Genomic DNA, 8,879 nt, shown 5'->3' with positions numbered 1-8,879 from the left:
TACGCAAATAAGGTGAATTCTGAAAAAAACGCAACTATCCGAAAATAATACGGGAACAAATATATGTTCGAAAAAGTATTTTGACTAAAAAAGAGGGTATCAGAGACTTTGGAGTGTCCGAAAAGTTAAAGTATTTAAGATAGAAACAAGAAAGATACATAAATATGGCGCTCATGTCCTTTTAAAATTCACCAATCCGATTTTATTTCAGTTGTTTTGTCCTTTGTGGCTTAATTGAAAAAGTTTCACCCTGCACCATTGTGTATACTTCATTGTTAAAGTGATACAACAAATATCGTAGTCAATGGACTTTGGGTCTTCCAGGCAACGGTTTCACAAACCAAGCGTGATAAAACGTATAACTAATACCTCAGTCACAAATAGAGTCCGATCAGCGGACGACGTAATTTTACGCTCATCGGGCTGGCGCTCGGCCAATGATCGCACGGTCACCGGGTCATTTTGTATTTGTAGCATCGGGCGGCGTCCGGTTTAAATTTAAGTCTCACTAAAAAATTACCTGTCGTTGGGCCCTGGAAGGAAACAAATTGAGATCGAAAAAAAGATCGCACGATCAACGCCCGGTTATCGCACGGCGATCGCTCGACATCGAATCTATTGTACGTGTATCGGCAAAAATCAAGGTATTTCCCAGGGACAAAAACATCGGCCGGAGATCGTCTGATGGCTGAAGGGCCTCCGCATGATGACTGACGAACGCCGGACGGAGCTCGTCATGATACACGTACATCGAATCCATGTCTGGCGATCGCCGGGAAATAACGGTGCGTTGATCGTCCGATCTTCTTTCGATCTCAACTCGATTAATACCCTGGCCCGACGTTCGGTAAAATTTTAAGTAAAACTTAAAATTACTCCGGACGTTGCCCGATGCTACAAAATGACCCTGTGACCGTGCGATCATCGGCCAGGCGCAAGCCCGATGATCAGAAAAATGCGTCGTCCGCTCATCGGACGGTGATTGGTCTCTATTTGTGACTGAGGTATTAAACTGTGTCACTCAGCGGCGCCGACGTGTCCAGTTTTCCCGATGCCTGGAGATCGGATAAATCGGCCGGCGACCGGAATTTTTTGTGACGTCACTGTTCATTGACATAACGTTAAATTCATTCCGATATAAAGCACTGAAAACATGTAGCTCTAAAAAAAGAACAAAACAGGGTTTTTACGTCAAATATATATAAGAATAAAAGCACAATTTGTTAACAATATCAATTTAAACCCGAGCACGTGTCGAAGCCTCGTGTGATTATTGAGTAGCTGTTCAATTTGTTTAAATCTAAACATATCGCAAACAGTGAAACTCCAGAACCCGTTTAGGAGAAACTATCTTTATTTTATTCACTACTTTTATAACAGAAACCCCATTTATTTTAAAATTAACGTGCCGCATTGGATAGTATGAAACGAACAGACAATATGTTATTTCGTTATAAGAAATCTTACTTTCACGTAAGCGATGCATCGACACAAATGTGTCAAACAAACTAGGTGCAATAAGGATCGTGAATATGTTTTATCCACACAACAAATAATAGTAACACTGCTTGCAGATTATGAAGACCAAAATATGACAGCAATGGTGAAATGTACGGGGATTACTTCTACAGCGTAGAAGAAATCAGTTGCATATATTTTATAACCTTGATACATGCCGTAATTAGCAGGGCTGATAAAACCTTTTTGCAGGTATAAACACTCTCGTAGCAGTATCTTTGAAAACATGATTAGTTGCAACGGTGATTATGATTAAATTGAGGGCTAAAATAAAAAAAAAATATTTTGATTTTACAGAACTTGCAATTCCCTCTGGCACGTTAAAATGAAATCATGAAATATGTGATTTTTTTTAAATAAAATGTTTCTGTATTCAAATTCTCTCTGATCCTGGCTGTAATTCGGTCTGCCTACCCTCCTATATTTGGATGTTATGATAGTGTGGCCTGACTCCGATAGGCCCTAGCATTAAATTAACATTTATTATGGTAACTGATGAAATAGCGGCCAAACAGACACTGCCGAGCAACAGAACAGACCAGTCTTCGCTCATTTATAATATGAATCGTTGACAGCATTATAGCATGTTCTGAAAAATGATGTCCACCATGCGCCGATGGCGTGACAGAAAGCAGTATCAATTAAGTTCGTTTACTAAAAATAAAACGCAATACAACGTCATTTCTTGTGACCAAAATTGTGAGTTTCATTTTTATCTCCCAATATAGAGACTTAGCATTACAATGCATTGCCTAGCTACCTCAATAGACCGTACGAGTATTTTTTTATAAATCAATCCAATAATCAGTAATCTACTGTTACTGTATTTGCATTATGAGTAAAGGAATACAATTTTTAGTTTGGGATGCAGATTTTTTTCATGTCTTTGAAGTATTAACTTGAATAGTTATGATACGTGTGAATTAATCACGAAACGTAACACTTTGATGTTAAAATGATGCTATTAATCATTCAAATAGGGTTCATTAGTGGAGTGAAGACAGTCAAAGGCCGAAAGCTATTGACTTAAGCTTACACTGTCAATATAAATTAATCTCGAAAAATACAATTTTCACTAATTGCTTGGTTAAATATCGACAAATAAATCGCATTTGTGTACAACACAATAATAAGGCAACTTACAATACTAATACGAGTTGTTAATGAATATTCGCACACACCGTGCTTCAGGATGAATCAAATACAAATACCACGTGCAAAGTATGCTAATTGTTTTAAAAATACTATTTCAATTCATGAAAGAAATAGAAACCCAGTTTTTATATGTGTAAACATTCGGCCGAACATTGTTGAACAAATCCACCTAAAAATGGCATTGTTCCTCCTACGAGCTCCACCTTTCATGATTATATTTTATATTCTTGTGTCGCGCTCTTTGAAAAGGGGGTTTAGTGCATTTGATTAAAGTGCCGTCCCAGATTAACCTGTGCAGTCCGCACAGGCTAATCAGGGACGACACTTTCCGCCTAAACTGGAGTTGTGCTAAGAAGAGACTACCTTTAAACGAAAAATACCATAACAGTGGAAAGTGTCGTCCCTGATTAGCCTGTGCGGACTGCACAGGCTACTCTGGGACGGCACTTTACGCACATGCATTAAACCCCCTTTTTCACAGAAGTCAAATTTTACTGGAACAACAGTCACCTCACCATTTATCTCCCAATAGATAAAATGCAATTTGCGTTAAAGTTTCGAGATCACATGTTATGTCATTTGCGAATTATTTCAGTTTATGCTGACGAAATAACAAAAAAGCGGATTTATAAATGGACAAATTGAAAGCATAATTTCATATAAAATACTTAGTTTCATGAATATGTTTGCGTACTTTTTGAATTTTTTTTTTTTATAAAGTTTGTTTAATATAGCAAAATAACACGCACTTTGTCCATTAGTGAAACATACCGTCATGCCTAATCTTCAACTACTGTCGTATATGTAAATCAAGGTCCTTTACATGCAATTATCTTATTGTTTAGTAAGCGTAGGATCAAATTTTGCATACGGACAAACAGACAATCGGACAGACATGTGATTTGGTGAAAGCAAAACAGTTATTACTGTCCTCACAAAAGTAGAGAATTAGAAAAACAGCTCTATACCTACCTACCCTTTTCGGAGAAGTCACGTTACCTGAAACAAAACAAAACGTGCGTTTAAATATCATGCATTGACCATAAGAAATACAATAAAACTCAATTACATTAGATATCGTTACAAACAACAATAGCAATAAATAATTACAACTTCATGTGTACAGTAAAAAGAGATCTTTGCATAAGAAATTTCTCGAATGAATCATTAAATAACCAAATGCGCCGCTAACCATGTAATAAATACAGTTCATTTATCGAAATGGATTAATACGTATTTTCTTGGAAAAAAGATCTTATTACGCTTATAATATAACTATTTTAAATAAATGATCAAAAACTTTATACATGAATCCTCCCAATGACTTACCCATTACAATGTCCTCGATGAAAATGGTTAAGATATTACCATAAATCACTTGCATCCACTACCGTACTATTGACACGTAAACTCGGCGCTGATCTAAATGTACTGGTAGTTTTCTTGGAAAATAGGCGTTGCGCGAGTACTATTGGAATAATAACAACGCCTACACCGTTTAATCTACGATAAACATTAAACCCCTTGCAATGGAGTACACACTGCAAATACAAGTCAAATCCTTATTACAAAATCCGGATACTGCCATCTATAATCTCGCCCTTCTTTCATCAATGGCGACACATGAAGCGATACACGATATTTTGCACGACCGTCGCGGCGACGCACAATATTTTGCGCGATACACAAAGCGACCCACAAGAATGTACCACGAAATATTGCCCTTGTGTAGGTAGCCAAAAGGCGATATATCGTGTAAAATATATCCAGCGTCGCCGCGACTGTCGCGCAAAATATCGTGCGTCGCCGCGACTGTCGCGCAAAATATCGTGTATCGCCTCGTGTGTCGTGTGTCGCCCTTAATGAAAAAAGGCGAGATTATAGATGACACTATCCGGATTCCGTACTCTTGCGTGTTTTGTAGATGTGCGTATAATGCTTATGTATGTTATATTTCATAGTGCTGTTTCTAATATGTACCCGTGAATATGGTACGAAAAAACGGGCTGATAAAATATACATCTAGTTTATGGTATTTGTTTGATTGTATGTGTAACTGTTTTAAAATATTGATTATTAAACATGTTAAGTATATTTTTGGTCCTCATTAATTCGAATTCTAGTTTCGACTGTTACTACAAATCATAATGTTTCTAATGTTCCGTGCGATACTTACTTTGAATGACCCGTGACAATCCATACAGAACCATGTTTGTATCCGAAAATGACCAGTACCGCATCTGAGAGGGGTACCGATATGGTTTTACACCGTGTTATAAGACAATTGCATTAATAAGCTTCGTTAAATATCGAAACATAAATCGCATTTGTGACAACAAAAGCATTAAAGGGGCCTTTTCACAGATTAATGAATGTATTGAAGTTTGTCATAAAATGCTTTATATTGATAAATGTAAACAGTGGATCTAATAAGCTCTAGTAAAAAAAAGAAAAAAGAAACACAATAAAAAAGTAACCCTCAACGGAGCACGAACCACTGACCCCTGGAGTAAAAGTCTCGCTTAGACCGCTCGGCCATCCGTGCTCATACCATGATAGTTGTATTTTATACTTTATATAAGAAATCCCGTAGTGTCACAAAATTAAACGACAACAACAAAACTCTCCAAATTATTAAATCGTTTCGCGTTGCAACGCTTTCAAATGTTCAGGTTTTTACATCGTCAAAACATGCATATAAGGGATATTTCAGAGCATGGTTAATGTTCCGTATTACTGTTTCCTCAAAAATATCATAACTTCAACGAAAATTTTCGAATCTGAAACATTGTTTTTAATTTGGTCAATTTATCAAAACGGGAACAAGATCCCTTATACGTAAGCTGCAACACCAAGACGATTTTGTTACTGAATATTCGCCACACCTCGGCGTGCTTCATAATGAAACTTTTGATAACAACACCAAGTGAAAAATGTACAGTTTTCTTAATACCTTGTATATTTATCAATGAAATAGAAACCCATTTGTTAATATTCGGCCGACGATTGGCCATTGTTGATATAAAAAAATGCACTCCGCATGAACCTGCCTCTCCGACAAGTCTCCAACTTTAATTTTAATATCCTACACACTTTTCAAACGTGTTCATAATTGTATAGTATGTTATTATAAGAACAGACACCTCACTACAATCTCTGGAGAAACTATAGGTAATGCTTAATCCTCTCATCACTCACAATTGATGGGAAAGTTTTAAGATCGCATTTAATGTCATTTTCCAGATATTGTAGTAGTGGCTGACGAGCTCCCGATTTGTGTGAAAGTTTTAAGATCGCATTTTATGGCATTTTCCAGTTATTGTAGTTGTGGCTGACGAACTCCCAATTTGTGTGAAAGTTTTAAGACCGCATTTAATCGCATTTTCCAGTTTTTGTAGTTGTGGCTGACGAATTCCCAATTTGGGTAAAAGTTTTAAGATCGCATTTTATGTCATTTTTTAGTAATTGTACTTGTGGCTGACGAACTCCCACTTTGTGTAAAAGTTTTAAGATCGCATTTAATGGCATTTTCCAGTTATTGTAGTTGTCGCTGACGAACTCCCAATTGTGTGAAAGTTGTAAGATCGCATTTAATGGCATTTGCCAGGTTTTTTAGTTGTGGCTAACGAACTCCCAATGTATGTTAAAGTTTTAAGATCGCATTTAATGGCGTTTTCCAGTTAATTCAGATGTGGCTGACGAACTCCCAATTTATGTTAACATTAAAAGATCGTATTCTATGCAATTTTCCAGTAATTTCAATTTGAGCTGACGCATAAATTAAATATGTATTGATAGGCGGACAGACGGGGAAAAAAATTGTATACTAAGTTTTGTGATTATGTCATGCGTACTTATGAGTTATTATTTTATGTTTTTTTTAGAGGTTTTGTAGCAAAAATGACCTGCAATTTGTCCATAAGTGACACCAATTGGGCAAAGAATAAATAATCTTTAACTGTCGTCTTATATGTATATCGAGTTCCATCAAAGGACAGGCATCAATTGTGTGGTAAGTTTTGGATCTAGTTTTGCATATGTACTAACATACAGACAGGCGGATTAGTGAAAGGCAAACCTACACTAATTGCTGTCGCTCCAGCGATAGGGTTTTAGAAAAATATCCATATACCTACAGTGTTTTTTCTTTCATTCAAAATCGGGTCCGGTAATCGGTCCCATTCCTAATGGAAAAAAGTATATATTTTTCACAAATGGAAGTTAAAAATTTCCAATGGAATGTTTCAAAACAAACATGGAAGGACTCCATATTTCGTTCATCTTATATCCATATAATTTCAACCTTAGTAAATATACTACTTAAAACACTTGTATTCTCAATTATTTTGAAGCATTTAAAACAACACATTAATTTCCCACTTTTAGTCAAAACGCCGCAAATTTTCTCAATCCAAAGGGACCTCGCCCCATTCCCAAAATGGTGGAAAAAACACTGACCTACATTTACTTTTTGGTGAAGTTATTTTACCTGAAACAAAACAAAGCGTGCGTATTACGTGTCAGGGGCATAGCTAGCAATTTTCGAGCTGTAGGCCCGGATATTATACATAAAAATGGGGGTACGGGGGTCCTCCCCCGGAAAAAGTTTAAATCCTATAACGCCTGTGGTGAGATTTGAAGCACATCTAGGCAAATTATAAGGTAAGAAAATATAAGACTTTGGCCTGTTTTTCTTTGATATTTTACTGTCTTATCTCAGTGTCAGAGAACTAAATTTTACAGTATTATCTTTATACCAGAGAACTAAATTGTAAAACAATATGGAACAGAGAAACATTTAAAAGTGTAACACTCCACTTATTCACAAGTCAAACCATGGCAATGCTTTCCAATAATTCTGTCTGCATGTCTATAACAACACGTTTTTTTGTTCGGCATCAAGGGACCGAACCGACCCAGATCAGTCAATAGATCGGGATACGGGGGCAAGTGCTCCATTTAAATTTTCCGCGGTCATAAACACCATTCGGAATGTTTCTTTAAAATCCAACGCTAATTGATTACAACTTACTGTGGTGTTGAAAGGGAGACAAGTAGATCTACATGTAGATCTATGTAAACTTGTTACAGCAAGTCACGTGAAAAGTAGCGACATAGCAAGAAGTAGAGTCAATAATTGGAAGATATGTCCTTTGAACAAGACCAAACTCCATTGTCTGTGGATTATGTTAATACGAAATGCAGATTTCTAACACCTCATCCCCCTTAGGGTCAACATTTTAATGTTTTTTTCGAAGTTGAAGCATTTTAATTTGTTCATGTTTCAAAACAAAATGTAGGCCCGGGCCTGCTGTTTCTAATAGCAGGTACGCCCCTGCATGTGTATAACCATGCCCTGACCCTCAGAATTGAACAAAAACTATTTTAAATATCGTTAACCAGAAAGCTCAATGAACAAAACTAGTACATGTATACATTAAAGAAAGGTATTTGCATATTTTTTTTTATCTCGGGTCAATAAATAAATAAATAATAATAAATAATAACAAAATGCGAACACAATTTAATCAATAACAGTAAGTTAAATAGGTCAATGTTGATATTTTTCATAAATGAAAACAATTATGTTCAAAGTAGTGACTAATTATGTTAAACATATATTATCCAAGCGACTTACCCATTCAATTCAAAAGTCCTGGACAAAAATGATTAAAGGAGTCCAATTAATCCACATACAATCACTTTAGTACTGTTTTTACGTAAAACAGGCGCTGATCAAAATCTAACTTGTTTTGAACAGCTTAACATTAAGTTTTAATGTAAAAACAAGCACTGATCTACGTGCAGTGTACTGGAAAAAGGGCGTTTCCCGATCATTATTGGAATAATAACCACGCCTGCTCCGTGTTTACTATAACTATAGCTAATCTTTTTGCCGATAAAGTTTGAGTTTTATTTACCAAACAATGTATCCATATTTTACCAAGTCTGGTTCTTCAGCTGTTATAGACGTATTTAAATCGGACATTATTTTCACAGATGTTCTACCTAAATATTCCTTAAAATTTATACTGTATTACTATGTCTACTACTTCTACTGCTGTTGTTGCTTCTATAACTGTATTAAGAACAAAAACAAATCAACACAGATCCACATTTCTTTGTGTTAGTGTACTTTAAATGTCTGCTAAATCTGTTATTGTAGTTTTTTCATTGTTTGAAATCCAGCCCAACGAATTGCTGTT

General features: G+C 36.0%; 1 protein-coding gene across 1 annotated transcript in view; it reads left to right on the top strand.

The window, feature by feature from the left end:
• LOC127835053 (uncharacterized) overlaps positions 1 to 8,879 on the top strand; it is a 443,836-nt gene that overhangs the window by 174,911 nt on the left and 260,046 nt on the right. The gene's annotated exons all lie outside the window — the stretch shown is intronic.

The sequence above is a fragment of the Dreissena polymorpha genome, chromosome 6, assembly GCF_020536995.1.
Source record: "Dreissena polymorpha isolate Duluth1 chromosome 6, UMN_Dpol_1.0, whole genome shotgun sequence".
Lineage (NCBI taxonomy): Eukaryota > Metazoa > Mollusca > Bivalvia > Myida > Dreissenidae > Dreissena > Dreissena polymorpha.
The sequence above is the reverse complement of the archived record's forward strand: the minus strand, read 5'-3'. Positions and strand labels throughout refer to the sequence as shown.